Genomic DNA, 16286 nt, shown 5'->3' on the forward strand with positions numbered 1-16286 from the left:
CCCCTCCAACCACCTGCCCCCCTTATCCTGCCTTCCCCTGTCTCAATTCTCCCCGGTCTCCCCTACTGACCTCTCTGAACTCATAGGAATGAAAACTGCCACCTGCACTCTTGACCACATCCCCTCCAGCTTTGTCAAGGCCTCCCTCCCTGCTCTCTCTCCACTTATCATTGCAACAATAAACTCCCTCCCTGTCTACAGGCATCGTCCACCATCCTCAAAATTACTGCTGTTACCCCCATTCTAAAAAAACCTGATCTAAACCCTGACACCCGAAACAACTTCGGACCCATCTCCAACCTACCCTTTCTGTCGAAAGTTTTGGAACGCGCTGTAGCCACTCAACTCAAACATCACCTCTCTGCCAATAACCTGTATGAAACATTCCAATCCGGAATCCACTCCAACCCAGTACTGAAACTGCTCTCCTCAAAATCACCAACGACCTTGCTCCTCTCCTCTGACGCTGGCAACCTCAACATTCTCGTCCTCCTCGACCTCAGCGCTGCCTTTGACCACCATCGATCACACCATCCTCCTCACCCGACTTGAATCCACCTTTTAACGTTACCGGCACTGCCCTCTCTTGGATAAATCATACCTCTCTGACAGACGCCAGTTCATCTCCATCAATAACTGCAAATCCCCCACTGCTCCCCTCCCCCAAGGTGTCCCCAAGGTTCAGTTCTTTGGCCCCTCCTCTTCATCCTTTACCTGTCCCCCCTCGGTCACTTAATCCGCCGTCATGGTCTCCAATTCCACTGCTTCGCGATGACATCCAGCTTTTCATCTCCACAAGTCCGTCTCCACCGACACCCACTCTATCCTGACAAACTGCATCACTGAAATAAAATCCTGGCTTCAAATCAACTTCCTCAAACTTAACTGTGATAAATCTGAAATAATCATCATTGGCCCAAAAACGCTCACAAAATCCACCCATAACTTTGCCCTCAACATCGACGGTATCCCAGTATCCACCTCCCCTCTCATCCGGAATCTTGGCGTCATCTTTGACCAAACCCTCTCCTTCGACAAATACACTAAACAGATCACAAAGGACAGCCTTCTTTCACCTGAAAAACATCGCCGTCTCCGCTCACCCCTCTCCTCCACAGCTGCAGAAACCCTCATCCACGCCTTCATCACCTCCCGTCTGGACTACTGCAATAGCCTCCTCTATGGTTCACCCTCAACAATCACCAATAAACTCCAATACATTCAGAACTCCGCTGCCCGTCTACTCACCCATTCCCGGACCCGTGACCACATCACCCCCGTCCTTTACAAGCTTCACTGGCTCCCATCTCCCAGAGAATCCAGTACAAATCCTCCTCTGACCTACAAAGCCCTCCATAACCTGGCCCCATCCTACCTGGCTGACCTCCTCTCCAGACACACTCCCACCCGCAACCTCCGCTCTGCTGGTACAAACCTCCTGACCCCCCCCCCCCCCCCCCCATCCGGACCAAATTCAGATCCTTCTCCATCGCTGCTCCACCCTCTGGAACTCACTACCTCACACCATCAGAGACTCTCCTCACTCACCACATTCAAAACATCACTCAAGACCCACCTGTTCAGCACTGCATTCAACATTCAACCCACAGCATTTAACCCTGATATCTCTTCTCCTTCTCCTCCTTTTGCTTTAAATATTTCCTATTGATTCTTGTCTTTTTGCACTTGTTGTTTTCATGTTATTGTTATGCATTATGTTTTGCACTCTGTCAAAGCGCCTTTGGGCTTCATGAAAGCGCTATACAAAATAAATGAATTATTATTATTATTGTATGTGGTGAGGAGCTCAGGTGTGCCGAGGAAGGACTTCACACGACGGAGGATGCCCAGTCGGCGACTGGCTTTGGAGGCCAGCTTGGAAATGTGGTTTTCCCAAGAAAGATCATGGCAGATAGTGAGACCCAAAAGCTTGAGCGACAGAACTTCTTGAGAGGATTAACATCACAATAACGATTAACATCATCACATAATTTTGTGAATATATGAATATGTTCTCTACTCTTTCAAGAGAGAAATATCACATCTTTTTCCAATAAGAAATCAAATGAAATATAGTTGTGTACTTTATTTATTTGTTTATCTATCTTTTCAGCACCTGAATTGAGGCATCTATATCCAGACCAGAAGTGATGACAAGCTCTTCAATATTTCAAGACTCCGACCAATATTTCAAGACTCCGACCCATATTTCAAGACTTCAAGATTTGACTCATTTTCCGACATTATTAACTTTGTGATACATTTTTGTCTTATTCGAGATTCGGCTGGTTTTTTTTTGGGGGGGGGGGGGGGGGTTGTATACAAGATCGAGGCTCGTGAAAGAGCGAACATTAATCACACAAAAAGTCAAACAGACAAATTAAACACAAAATAAGGTGAGCGGTAGACAAGATGGGGAGAGAGGGGGAAGGACACAAACACAACATTTTGAGAACATAAACACAACATTTGAGAGCAGGGACATCGAGAGAACTGTGGGAGGGAGAGGGCTTGGGAGGAGGTGGGAGAGGTATAAAACACATGGACCCTGCAAAGACTTCCAGGAAAGAAGTTGGAATTTCAAAAAAAGTGGATTTGGGGTGAAATTAGCGGGGGAGAAAAGATCAAGGTTTTCGATGGGTTTTCGATGAGGAGCATGTTGATCATCATCATAAGAGATGGTGGTGAACAGCTGTTTAGACCCGGAGGGAGGAGTGGGGTTGAAGGGAGTGGGGGAGCTTGTTCCAGAGGTGGGAAAAAAGAGGAATGAAAGAATGAAGGTGAGCAGAGAAAAGATGGAGAATGACGATGAAAATGGAGAATGACGGCATCCAAATAATAAGTGATGATGACGTCACCTTTGCATTTACCGTGTTCCAATTACACGCTGTCTGTGTATTTGCCGCCATAACTGTTCGATTTCATGTAGAAATATCGTATTATGAGAACTCTGATGGAAATATGATTACGCCATAAGTATTTCATATGCACCTTAATTACTGGGAACAATTCACTTTTGTATTCTGCATTGTCGAATTACAAAAAAAAATTTGTTCCCTAAGATCACTTACTCCTAAATGTTGAAGATTTACTTTGGTGGATATTCTTTTATGTTTAAATTTGATGGCATCATAACTAATTAATGTGCATCACAATCAATTGGAGCATTGAATTCTTGTGTTCCTCATACTTGAATTATGTAAAGTTGGTGCCTCCCATGTCGAAATTCTGCATTAAACACCCAATATTGATTCTACATATTGAATGGCCATATACGAATTTGATGACGTCATAGAATATTAATGTGAAACCCAATAAGCGGAAACATTGCATTTTTGTAATCTCTGTACTCGAATTATGAATATTAAAAAAACATTTCCAGTTTGCCGACAAAATTTTGCATCGACAATCATTTCAAAGCCTCTCAGATTTTGGCCCACCGTCTAACAACTAGAATGGCACTCAAACTATTTCATATAATTATTCGAAATCATACTATACAAAATAAGGTAAGTGTATTGTGGGTGTGGGTGTGTCTGATATTTATAGAATCGAAAACAGCTGGGCCAAACATCACCAAATTTTGAATATGTGCTTGGGGTACCCAGGGTCAAGTCAGGGACACAAATCCACAACCCTCCCCCCACCGTGAGAGTGGGAGACACCGTACATTTTTCGCCTGTACCCATGGAGCAGTTAAAGTTGTTTACTGACCCCTGCTGGACAGATCAGGAATTACTAACCACGTCACAAATATATTTGCCCCAACATCCTCCCGTCCCACCCCCAAACCGGGTGACTCCAGTATTAAAAACAATTATTGGGTAGAGTGGCATTGATATGGATATGGCATACAGCTTTAATCGACCAAAAAATCCCTCAGAATATACTTAATATGAAAATGCATAATTGGAGAAAGAAAAAGAGGCCAATTAAATCAGTGTAAATAAAGACGTTGAAAGAACAAAATTGGTTGCAAGCAACAAAATATTCGTGCATTTTTTTCATTTATTTTATGCTAGTGGAGTCTGTTGGCAGACTCATGGTGAGAGCGCCCGATGTGAGTTTGAAAGGTTGGCGCTTTGATTCCGACTCTTACTCCAAAATGTAAAGGGAAAATGCAAAGGTGCCTAATTTTGTTTTCCACCCTGTGAAATGTAGAGGGAAACCGGAGTTTTCCACCCTGACCTGACTATATATATATATATATATATGTATATATATATATATATATATATATATATATATATATATATATATATATATATATGTATATATATATATATGTATATATATATATATATATATATATATATATATATATATATATATATATATATATATATATATATAATGTTGCAGTTTTGAGAACCCACACAGATAACATCATTAAAGGTTAACGGTTGCACCCCATAGATAGGCCACAAGCAACACGTATGTCACCTTTAGGACGTCAGTTATTTCATAGTCTGTGTTTAGATAAGGCCATTCCCAATAGTTGCATCTGCGTTGCATCAAACAAATAAGAGTAGGCCCCTTTCGTTCATTTTGCAGCCTCCCTCCAAGCGACACCATTAAGCGCTCTCCAGTCTATGCCCCATCGGCCCTCCCAATTTGGTACGCTCCTTTGCCAGCAGCCTTCGCTGCCCTTGGGCTCGCTCAACCCAGCCAAAAGCCACGAGGTGAGGCCCAAAAAGGGGGCGGAGCACCAGGATGGAGGTGCGGCCACGTCAACCAGCCATCAGGGCAGAGTCGGTAAGCCAACACCAGCCAACCAGGGTTGAGGTGAGGTCGCCTGACCGGGCATGCTTTGGGCTTCGAGAGCGTTCGCTGGCTTGGTTTATAAAAAGCACGCACGCAAAGCCCTTTGACAGGACTCGCTGGGGAAGGTTGAGAGGACTCGAGAGTATATGCACTTTACAAAGAGAAGGCTGATGAGAAGGACTTACGGAGCAGCACTCATTACCGAGGACTGATGGGAAGAGCTTGTGTTAAAGAGGACTGCCTGAGCGAGCTCGCATTAAAGAGGACTCGTGAGGAAAGTGCAGTGTGTAAAGGACTCGCGTGATAAAGACTTGAAGGAATTGCGCTTTACGAGAGGGCTGACTGGGCGAGCGCGCGGCACGCATTGCCGAGAACTGCAGCGTGCCAAAGGACATTGGGGAAGGGGCGCTTGGAGCGGGTAATACCGGTAGCGCGTGTCAAAGCGCCGGTACGCATATTACGTACGCCAATAGCCCAGCTTACCTTTCCCCATCAGTATAATTGTCCGCTCGCGCTACACTACGTGGAGAGCTGCCTGCCGGGTTTCGTCTGCTGGTACGGGTCGAGGACCGGAGCCGGACCGGAGCCTGGACGCCATAGCCGGACCTTCCACTCTACCATCTACATCCCCGCGTGAGTCTGAAGTCTGAGACCGAATCTGAGAGTGATCGGGCCCGTGTCCAGGGAATAGAATAAGCCTGTTTAAGACTGCCCTGTGTACTTTTCCTTCCTCTTTCTTTCTTGTACATTCTTTCTTTTCCTCTTCTTTGTACATTGTAAATAAATTGCCTTGTTCTTTCTGGTTTCTCCTTAATCCGATCGTCCTAGTCTTTTCTCAATTGGGTAAGCGTGGCACGATTAGGAACTGCTTAGAATCGGGTCTCGTCTTGGTTAACAGCTCGGATCACGGATTGCTATCCGCTCGGCAATCTTCCATCAATATCCGTGATTCGAGCAGGAGTTATCTCCTCGTTTCTGGTCAGCGTTAGTACTTAGGTAATAGCGAATCCCTAGTCCTAAAAACCCTACCTAATGCTGCCCGGGAAGGATGTTATAACCCCCAGGATCACGTCGGCCAGATAAGAGACAAGGGGATTAACCCCCTCTTGATAAGGGGAGAGCCGACGTCAGAAATCCGTAACAATTGGTGTCTGGGATGTGGGGTTTGAACCCGAACCAATTTTTTTATTTTTTTTGACAAATTTGGTCAAAATTACGAGCGGCCGAAATTTTATTAGAAAACCAAATTAAATCGTGCCATGGATAGCCAAGGCGATCGGATGCCGGTGGGGGTAGAAGAGGAGGAAGGGTTAGAGGCAATCCAGGACCCCCGGGAAGAAGTGGGACAATTGGGAGAGATGGAGGAGGAAATTAATGAGGATGCAGCAGTAGGGGTGGCAGAGGAGCAAAATGGCGGCGCCTTGCACATGGCGGCGAGTGCCGAGCCCACGGGGCCAGGGGACTTCCAATTATTTATGGCGCAAATGATGGGGTATATGGAAAAGATGGCTGACAAATCCAGCAGGGAAATGAATAAATTGGGAAATCAGATTGGGGGATTAGACAGCAAATTTGGGGGATTAGACAGCAAATTTGGGGGATTAGACAGCAAATTGGGGGGATTCGAAAGCAAATTGGGGGGATTAGAAAGCAAATTAGGGGGCCAATTGGAGGACGTGGGTGGCCAAGCCAGAGAAATAAACGAGGGGTTAACGGGGTTTGGAACCAGAATAGGTGGCCAAATAAAAACAATGGGGGAGAACATTGACCGCAGGTCGAGCGGGAAAGGCACATCGGTATGCGACGGGGTAGCGTGGCTTGAGGAACGCAGGGAAAGCGAGGTTGAGCAAAGCACAGCCGGGTGGACCGGGGTAGAAATCGCGACACGGGGGATAGAAAAGCCGACGACCACCGAATTAGAAAATTTTATTTTATTAGCGCCGGCGGTCGTCAAGGAAAGAGAAAATGAAATAATTATGGTGGAAATTGGGGTTGAAGAAACGGCGGACTTAGAAAAGCAATCGCGGAAGGAAGAGATGGAAATTGCACAAAGTCCGTGTTCGCATCATGATGCCGTACTTCCTAACCCCAATGAAAGTTTGCAGCTGCGTGTGGAGATCAAGGTAAGCCGGGCTGTATATGGCGCGAAAAGGTTTGGCGCGAAAGGATTTTTCACGCGCTTGGGATCCCGGCGTCACCGGGCGCTTGTGGAAGGTCCGTGTTGCGCTGTGTGAAAGGAAATGGCGCTAGTGTGAGGAAAAAGTGTGCGCCAAAGAGTGAGTGTGAAACAGAGTGTGATAGTGAGAGAGAGTGCAACACAGAGTGTGAGATGGATGGAGAGAGTGTGCGAGAATGCACACCTGGGATGGATGAGGAGCATGTGTGGGGATGCACACCAGAGCGCATGATTGGGTGTGCAGCAGGAGATTGCACACCCATGGGTAGGTGTGCGCTGAGTGGATGGATGCAAGAGTGCACACCCGTGGTGGTTACTGAGTACGTAACGGGAGAGTGTGCGCCAGAATGTGCGTGAGAGGAGTGCGTAATGGAGTGTGTGGAAGGAATGAGTGCGTCTGAGTGGTGTGCACCTGAGTGTGGAACGAGAGAGTGTGCACGAGAGCGTGTGGTGGCAGAATTGACGAAATGTGTGGAGTGTATGGGAGGCGCTGGAGCGCCGCGTTTGGTAAGTGTAGAAAGGGTCGCGAGGTATGGATGTGAGAATGCGACTCGAGCATCGGCGCTGACCGGGGCAGCGCTTAGGCTGACGTACAGCCGACGCGAGCTCTCGGGGCGTGGTGTTCTTTGTGTGCTGCGGGGGCAGGTGGGGATCATTGCTGCGGCCCTCTTGCAAGGAGCACCGTGCACAATTCGGGCTGGGCTCCGCCCTGTATGGTCGGTGCCGCGTCGTAGCGGCAAACGGCACGATTCCGGGGGAGAAAGGCCAGGTCGGACCTTCGCCCCCTGGCGGGCACGGTGCTCCGGCCGGGGGAGGTTGGGTCATCGGGCCGGAGACTGCAAGGCTCCGCGCCGGGATGGACCCTGGAACCTCGGTCCGAGTATGCCTCCTCCCCAGAGTCGAAAATGCCGGACGGACCCAACCTACAGGAGACTGACCATCCGCACGCATTGCCGGCTTTTCGAAGCCGAGCAGTGAAAATGCATTTCCACCCCGAGAGGCTCAAGTATAGTGGACGGATGAGAATAGTGTTGGGAAATGGTACTCTACGTAGAAGGAAGGTAGCTCTACCATCCCTCACTATTGGGGCACATGAGCTATAGATTATGGGGTTTGGCAGTGTAAACTAGCCAGGGCGGGCTAGGATAATGTTAGGGATCTAGAAAGATGACTTTAGGAGACTGAGTGTTACGTAGTGACATTTGGACAGGTAGAGGGGACGTAGTCAGATTAGGTGGATGATAATGACGAGGGATGTGCTTAGTATAAGGGATTACAGGGAAAGCACGAGTATTAGAGGGAAGGAGATAGTTAGTCAGATGATGCTGTGTGTGTAATTGTGGGAACCACCGTGTGCATGGGCTTGAAATGAGGCATTGTGAATGGGAGTCTTGGTGGTGCTGGTGATGAAATGAGGCAATGCTCGAGAATGGATGTGTGTGTGTGTGAAAATGTATGAGTAGAGTATTGTGGACATGTGTAATGGTGTTGAGTGAATGGCTTGCATGGTGTGCAAGTGGAGAATAGTGGTATGGAGTAAATGGTGTGTGGAGTGAGTGTGTGGAATACGTGGTGTGGAGTGCATGGTGCGAAGGAGTGGATGGGGGAAGATGGACCCCTTCACGAATACCCGGGGAGGGTAGTTTAAAGTTAGGTAGAGGGAGTAGGCAAATTTGTTGGATATTGACATCTGTGGTGCTGTTGGTGGAAAAGTAGTGCTTTGTAGGGTGCATGAGACTGTGGAATGGCTGGGCGTGTGAGCCTGTTAGTAATAACCACCTTTAGAGGCCATTTTCCCCCGCAAAGCAGGGGTTGGCCTTTTTCAGGAACCGTGGTTGTTGTTGTTTTTTGGTCCCCTTTTTGAAGCAATGTTTTACGGCCGGATGCCCTTCCTGACGCCAACCCTTTTTGCCGCCTTTAACGACAAACAGGGAATTACCAGTGAACTGGTACTCAATTAGCCGACCTCGGAAGGATGACAGGCTGAGTCAACCCCCCTGGCGTTAATTCAGCGATCGACCGGGATTCGAACCCAGGATCCTAGGATCCTAAGCTGGCACCCTAGCCGCTAGCCCAACACCAGCCTGTTAGTACGTATGGTTAAACGAGCACTCCGCCACTGGTAGTCTGTCGGCCAGGTGAGGCCGCAGGTAGACTCTGGGAGCCAGGTTCGAGTTCAGGTAGAGTTCAGCGGGGCCCGAGGATCCTAAGGAGAGGACCCAGGTAGCCCAATGCCAGAGGGGGCATTAGTGGGGTAAGAGCCAGGGAGGGCCTTCCCCGGTTAGGTAGTCGACAGGAGCAGGCAAGCTCGGGATGCGACTTCAGTGGCGGAGGTGCGCAGGTAAGTAGAATTGCTAGGAGAGCCACACGACCCAGCCCCGAAATTGTGCGAGGGCACAGGTAGAAAAATGGGGGGAGTGAGACCCCAAATTGGGAGAGCACCACAGTTTGGTCAATGGGAATTGGTTGTTAGAACCACATAGAGTAAGATGGCCAATGGATTGGCAGGGCAAGACCCCGGGTAGTTTAAAAGAGTTAATGTCATTTAGAAGTATAGTTAGGGGAAAATCTCTTCACACCATCCGCATCCACTCACCGAGGTGACAGGACTCCACACCAGGTTTTGGCAAATGTTGGAAATGTGAGACGCATCATGACGGAGTGTGACACTGTGTGAAATTCCATCCCTTCCTTCTTGGGAGGGATTGGGGACGAATTTGGTTTAGGGGAGGTATGGGAGACAAGACGGTAGAGATGAATTTGTAAATTGTGTAAATACGGGGAAGGGCAAGGGTAGTGTAGGTTGACATGGGGGGTGACGTACGAGTAGGGACGAGCTTTCTCAGCTCGCTCTCCCGCGCCCTTCATGTCGCATTGCCTTGTTATGGTGTGTACCCTTGCGCCCTTTTCCCCCCGCTAACCTCTGCTTTGTCTTCCTTCCCCACTCATGGACCTATGGTCTTTTGTGCGAGGGGAGTGTGCAGGTGCCCTGAGCGGTGCGGCCGCACTCTTGCTGCCTGCACCCTGCTGCCTGCCTGCCTGCACTGATACACCATATGGACCACACGTTCTGTGGCCTGGCACATTTTCTGGAGCGGACCATTGCTGCCAGCAGCATCCTACTTGCGGACCACCGTTTTAAGTGGCATTGATGCCAAGCAGTCGGACCACCAACGTTGGCCCTGCTGGCCTACAATAAAACGGACATGGTTTGTGCCTTTTAATTATTCCTTTGGTGTGTCAGGGGTAAAGAAGACTTTAAGTTTTGTTATGGCACACCGAAGACGAAGCAAGAAGATCCGTCGCAGCCCAGCAGCCAGCCAAGCACAAGACATCATCATTGATTAATTGGAAATGTTTTTGTGCCTTGTGATGATTGTGCATTTTTTATTGGTTGGTGTTGTTTGTGCATTTTGTTTATTTGTGGTACATATGGGTGTATGGTGTATTGGTGCAGTGCAGTGCAATGGTGTTTCCTCTTATTAAAATCTCTCTTCTTTTTCCCACAAAATACAGGTCCTGGGTTATAGTTGTAAATAATTAATTAGTAGTGTCTTGTAAATAACATGCTCCCCAACGGCTTTATGTGTAGTTTGAAAACCATTCCGTAATTCGGTTAATTGTGGGTGTGAGTCCGATAGGTAGGACACAATGCAGCAGGTGGGACATATCTAGTGTTAAAACTGTCGCACTCAGGGTAGTAGGTTAAATGTAGAGGGAAACTACACCTAAGTGTCACATGTAGTTGTAAAAGTAGTCCTGACCCAGGTATCGGTTCGGCTTGGGACGAGCCTGGCAAAAGGAGGGGTGCAGTGTTGTGGTTTTGAGAACCCACACAGATAACATCATTAAAGGTTAAAGGTTGCACCCCATAGATAGGCCACAAGCAACACGTAGGTCACCTTAGGACGTCAGTTATTTCATAGTCTGTGTTTAGATAAGGCCATTCCCAATAGTTGCATCTGCGTTGCGTCAAACAAATAAGAGTAGGCCCCTTTCGTTCATTTTGCAGCCTCCCTCCAAGCGACGCCATTAAGCGCTCTCCAGTCTATGCCCCATCGGCCCTTCCAATTTGGTACGCTCCTTTGCCAGCAGCCTTCGCTGCCCTTGGGCTCGCTCAACCCAGCCAAAAGCCACGAGGTGAGGCCCGAAAAGGGGGCGGAGCGCCAGGATGGAGGTGCGGCCACGTCAACCAGCCATCAGGGCGGAGCCGGTAAGCCAACACCAGCCAACAAGGGCTGAGGTGAGGTCGCCTGACCGGGCGTGGTTTGGGCTTCGAGAGCGTTCGCTGGCTTGGTTTATAAAAAGCGTGCACGCAAAGCCCTTCGACAGGACTCGCTGGGGAAGGTTGAGAGGACTCGAGAGTATATGCGCTTTACCAAGAGAAGGCTGATGAGAAGGACTTACGGTGCAGCGCTCATTACCGAGGGCTGATGAGAAGAGCTTGTGTTAAAGAGGACTGCCTGAGCGAGCTCGCATTAAAGAGGACTCGTGAGGAAAGTGCAGTGTGTAAAGGACCAGTGTGATAAAGACTTGAAGGAATTGCGCTTTACGAGAGGGCTGACCGGGCGAGTGTGCGGCACGCATTGCCGAGAACTGCAGCGTGCCGAAGGACATTGGGGAAGGGGCGCTTGGAGCGGGTAATACCAGTAGCACGTGTCAAAGCGCCGGTACGCATATACGTATGCCAATAGCCCAGCTTACCTTTCCCCGTCACTATAATTGTCCGCTCGCGCTACACTATGTGGAGAGCTGCCTGCCGGGTTTCATCTGCTGGTACGGGTCGAGGACCGGAGCCGGACCGGAGCCTGGACGCCATAGCCGGACCTTCCACTCTACCATCTACATCCCCGCGTGAGTCTGAAGTCTGAGACCGAATCTGAGAGCGATCGGGCCCCATGTCCAGGGAATAGAATAAGGACTGTTTAAGACTGCCGTGTGTACTTTTCCTTCCTCTTTCTTTCTTGTACATTCTTTCTTTCCTCTTCTTTGTACATTGTAAATAAATTGCCTTGTTCTTTCTGGTTTCTCCTTAATCCGATCGTTCTAGTCTTTTCTCAATTGGGTAAGCGTGGCACGGTTAGGAACCGCTTAGAATCGGGTCTAGTCTTGGTTAACAGCTCGGATCGCGGATTGCTATCCACTCGGCAATCTTCCATCAATATCCGTGATTCGAGCGGGAGTTATCTCCTCGTTTTCGGTCAGCGTTAGTACTTAGGTAATAGCGAATCCCTAGTCCTAAAAACCCTACCTAACGCTGCCCGGGAAGGACGTTATAACCCCCAGGATCGCGTCGGCCAGATAAGAGACAAGGGGATTAACCCCCTCTTGATAAGGGGAGAGCCGACGTTCAGAGATCCGTAACAAAATATATATTGTGCGCCAGGATGTGCGCGAGAGGAGTGCGTAACATGTATATATGTACTAGAAGGAGTACCCAGTGTTTCCGGGAGGGAGGGGGGAAGGAGCAGGAGAGGGAGGGGTGAGGAAGGGAGTGGGGAGTGGAAGGAGGAGGTGAGGGGAGATGGAGGGGAAAGATTTACTACATACACATCTTTTGGGGCCCCTCCGTTTTGGGGAGGGGGGGGGCGGAAGGGAAGGAGGAAAAACTTCCCCGTGCAAAGAGTAGACTGTAGACTTTACAAATTGTAGGATTACAAAACTTGCTTGTAATCAAATTGTATATACCTAGGTTTACAGCCTAGGTATACAAGCCTTGTAATCAAATGTAATCAAAAACAGTGGAGCTTGTGAAGGATTACAAAACGGACGAACCCCATAGATTGGCATCCATCGGGAGGGAGAAATTTCTCCTTCAATTATCCTGCTGAGTGAGGAGAGAAAATGAATTTCATAAAAAGCGGCTTTGCCAGTCCCCAAAGTTCCCTAGGACGTCTCTTCCCCGATGCTCAGAAACTATTTTCGTCTGAAGTCAAGTGTGATGTTGTCTAATGGATTTGTCTGCATGTGTATGCATGATTTGCATCACATTCCGCCATGAGCCTTAGACTCAACATAAAAAGGTTCTTGCATCTCAACATGTCTTTGATTGGACATTCTATTTTGATTCCAAGGTGCATTGTGGATTTAACAGCTGAGTGAAATACAACATACTGGGCAGAACACACCAAGTGAAAATGATCACAAGATCAAAGAAACGACATTCTTTACTCAAATACAAAGAAGTCCCATGGAGCTTACCCGCAGAGAGCAAATAATAAGCAAAACAGATGAGCTAACTATCAACACGTAAAACACAGATATTGCAAACGAATGTTGTACTGTGCAGTTTTGTTTGGCAAAGATACATTTTTCAAACAACATGTCATGTGCACACCTTAAACTGACTGGATCTTCAGATGAACGCCATCTTCATCATCAATGTTTCGGCCCATTACTCTCGGAGCCCCCATAGAGCAGCGGACTTGCAGCAGATGGATCGCACAGTTTGTCCGACCCTGTTATCCGAGTAACTAAGTCGGACAGAAAGTAAAAATAAAAACATACAAGCAAGATCGTCGTTTCATTCAAATACAGTAGTTTAAGCTTGCAATAAAATTCGAGAAAATTCAATTTCTAAAAAATTCGAGAAGATGCAATTGAAGAGAAACATCTATTGAAATTGTATATTTATTTATTTATATATATATATATATATATATATATATATTGTATATATATATATATATATACAGTATATGTATATATATATATATATATGTATATATATATATATATATATATATATATATATATATATATATATATATATATATTGTATATATATATATATATATATATATATATATATATATATATATATATATATATATATATATATATATATATATATATTGTATATATATATATATATATATACAGTATATGTATATATATATATATATATACAGTATATGTATATATATATATATATATACAGTATATGTATATATATATATATATACAGTATATGTATATATATATATATATATATATATATATATATATATATATATATATATATATATATATATATATATATATATAATATGAATACGCATTGCGTAGAGTGAGAGCTTCATCGACAATGGTCAGTCGATTGAGTACGCAGCCCTCGCAAACATCTGTAGGCCTAGGCCTAGCTAGGCTAGGTTGTTTGATCTTGGGCTTAGAATTAAAATTCAAATTAATTTTATTGAATGGATAGATTGGGATAGAATGCAGGACTTACCTACTGTGGGCTATAAAGTTTAGACTTCTAGTCGACTGGACCAGGTACGTAGGTCCGACTGGCAGGTACGTACTGAAATCGGTGTACCTGGCTTAAATGAAATCGGTGAGGCTGGCGGAAAACTGAAGTCGGTGTAGCTGGCGGAAAACTGAAATCGGTGTACCTGGCTTAAATGAAGTCGGTGTAGCTGGCGTAAATGATGAGCGGTTTCGAATTCAAAATCCGTTCTGTACAGTACTGTATTGCAATTTATTGATTTTAATCACCAGGTGAAAATAATTTATCGGTCGCGCCAGACCAAAGCAAGATCACGTGAGCAAGATGGCGGATCATGGAAGGGACAAGATGGCGGATCATAGAAGGGACATTTCAAATGACAACATTAAATTTTGTTCCCAAGTGAATGGGAAAAATTTGAATTTTTTTTTCGTGAAATTTGAAATGAAAATAAACTTTTGAATGGATTTACATAAAATTTTGAATGGATTTACATATATGTACATGCAATTGGCATAGAGGTTCGCTTATGAAGCTCTCTATTACTTCGGAGACATTCACCTTAATTATCATTCCTCCAAATGAGACTGTATAATACTACTTCGGGCTGGGAGGATAACTCGGAGATAACAAACTCTCCTCAGAGCTGTCCAGTACAGTCTGGGCTTGAAACTGACTCGACGAAAAACTGCCACACTGATGTTTCACAGACAGTGCTTTGCATCAATGCACATTAATCTGGGTACCAGTCTGCTCCCAGTAACTGCCACGGACCGTAGAGATCCCACGGTGCCTCACACAAAAGGTAGTAGGCTGTTATCTGCTGGCACCGTGGCCAAATTCTAAATTCCTGCTCCATCTATCCAACCACTGGGAAGGCAATGGCAAATCATCCAGTGTATTCCCTTGCCAAGAAACTGCTTCAGCGGCACAGACACCATGGAAGGATATCGACGCGATACAAAGTGAAGTGTTACTTGGTCCCTAAATTTCATCAAGATGTCTTTTATATGTCTAAGTTCCGAGATACTGTCTCGATTCTGAAATGTCTAAGATGTCGTGATTCCACTTGATGAAATACATTGAGACATCTTTCAAACATAATGGACTCCTGTGTAGTTATATGCACCACACAGAAATCAACACATGATACAATTGTAACTGATAAACCTAATTACATCTTAGTAGAAAATTCAATGTTTGCCTGCGTAAATAACAAGCAAAGGTGTGGGCAGAACTTGAACAAAAGGCCATTTAAATATCTGATGCTGTTCGCTTGGAAAAATCACAAGCAGATGCAAGTTCACTCGTTTGATTGTGAGAGCAGTCGGTAAACTCGATGTCATCTTGTCAGTTTAACTGCCATCATGCGATCGTAAGACTGCCTGAACATCCTGTCTCATTAATTTGTTGTATATATATATATATATATATATATATACAGTACATACATATAATTTCAAAACATTTTCAAAACATTATACATATAATTTCAAAACACAAGTGTGCCTTACTGACCGAGTCTTCAGTCAAAGTCCTCAGCATCATCCCGTTTCGGCCCTTCAACCTTGATACGGTCAGCTAAGGTGGGCCAGCAGAGGCACATATGCCTCCACATGCAGCAACCACACCCAGTCAGCGAGAACACAAAATACAACAACAGAACAACAGCTTCCACTCCCAGAATCCACAGCACCAAAACAGGAAAAAAAACATGTTGGAGCACCCAACCAACTACCCACCCTTGTAAACTTCACCACTCAACAACAAAACACACAAACGACCAACCAACTAGCCTCATAACATACACTGCTCAAAATAACAACCATCAACACATCTTCATTCCTCTTCCACTCTTAGTCTCTACCATACCCCTTTTGGGTTGAAAGAACCACCACACTCTCAGCCTCCACCTACACCATTCGACCAGCCTCCGTAAACTTCCTCCAAATCCAAAGTGAGCCTTTCAAGACAGCCTGGGCCACTTTCTCACAAGTTCACCTTCTTCCTGTTCCACACACTCCAAGTTGAGCAACAAATGCATCAAAGGAATTGCCAATATACTGTTATGTCGGAAGGGTAGTGCAATATCTAGAGTCAGGTAGATCTGAATAGGTA

General features: G+C 46.0%; 1 protein-coding gene across 1 annotated transcript in view; it reads right to left on the reverse strand.

Moving 5' to 3' along the window:
• The window catches only part of LOC137414913 (protein dispatched homolog 3), a 235065-nt gene that overhangs the window by 181618 nt on the left and 37161 nt on the right, over positions 1 to 16286 (reverse strand). Inside the window, exon 2 of the mRNA XM_078775200.1 lies at positions 13278 to 13413. The gene's annotated coding sequence lies outside the window, so the exon portion shown is untranslated. The remainder of the gene's footprint in view (positions 1 to 13277; positions 13414 to 16286) is intronic.

This window comes from Myxine glutinosa, chromosome 4 (genome assembly GCF_964187855.1).
Source record: "Myxine glutinosa chromosome 4, kmMyxGlut1.1, whole genome shotgun sequence".
NCBI lineage: Eukaryota > Metazoa > Chordata > Myxini > Myxiniformes > Myxinidae > Myxine > Myxine glutinosa.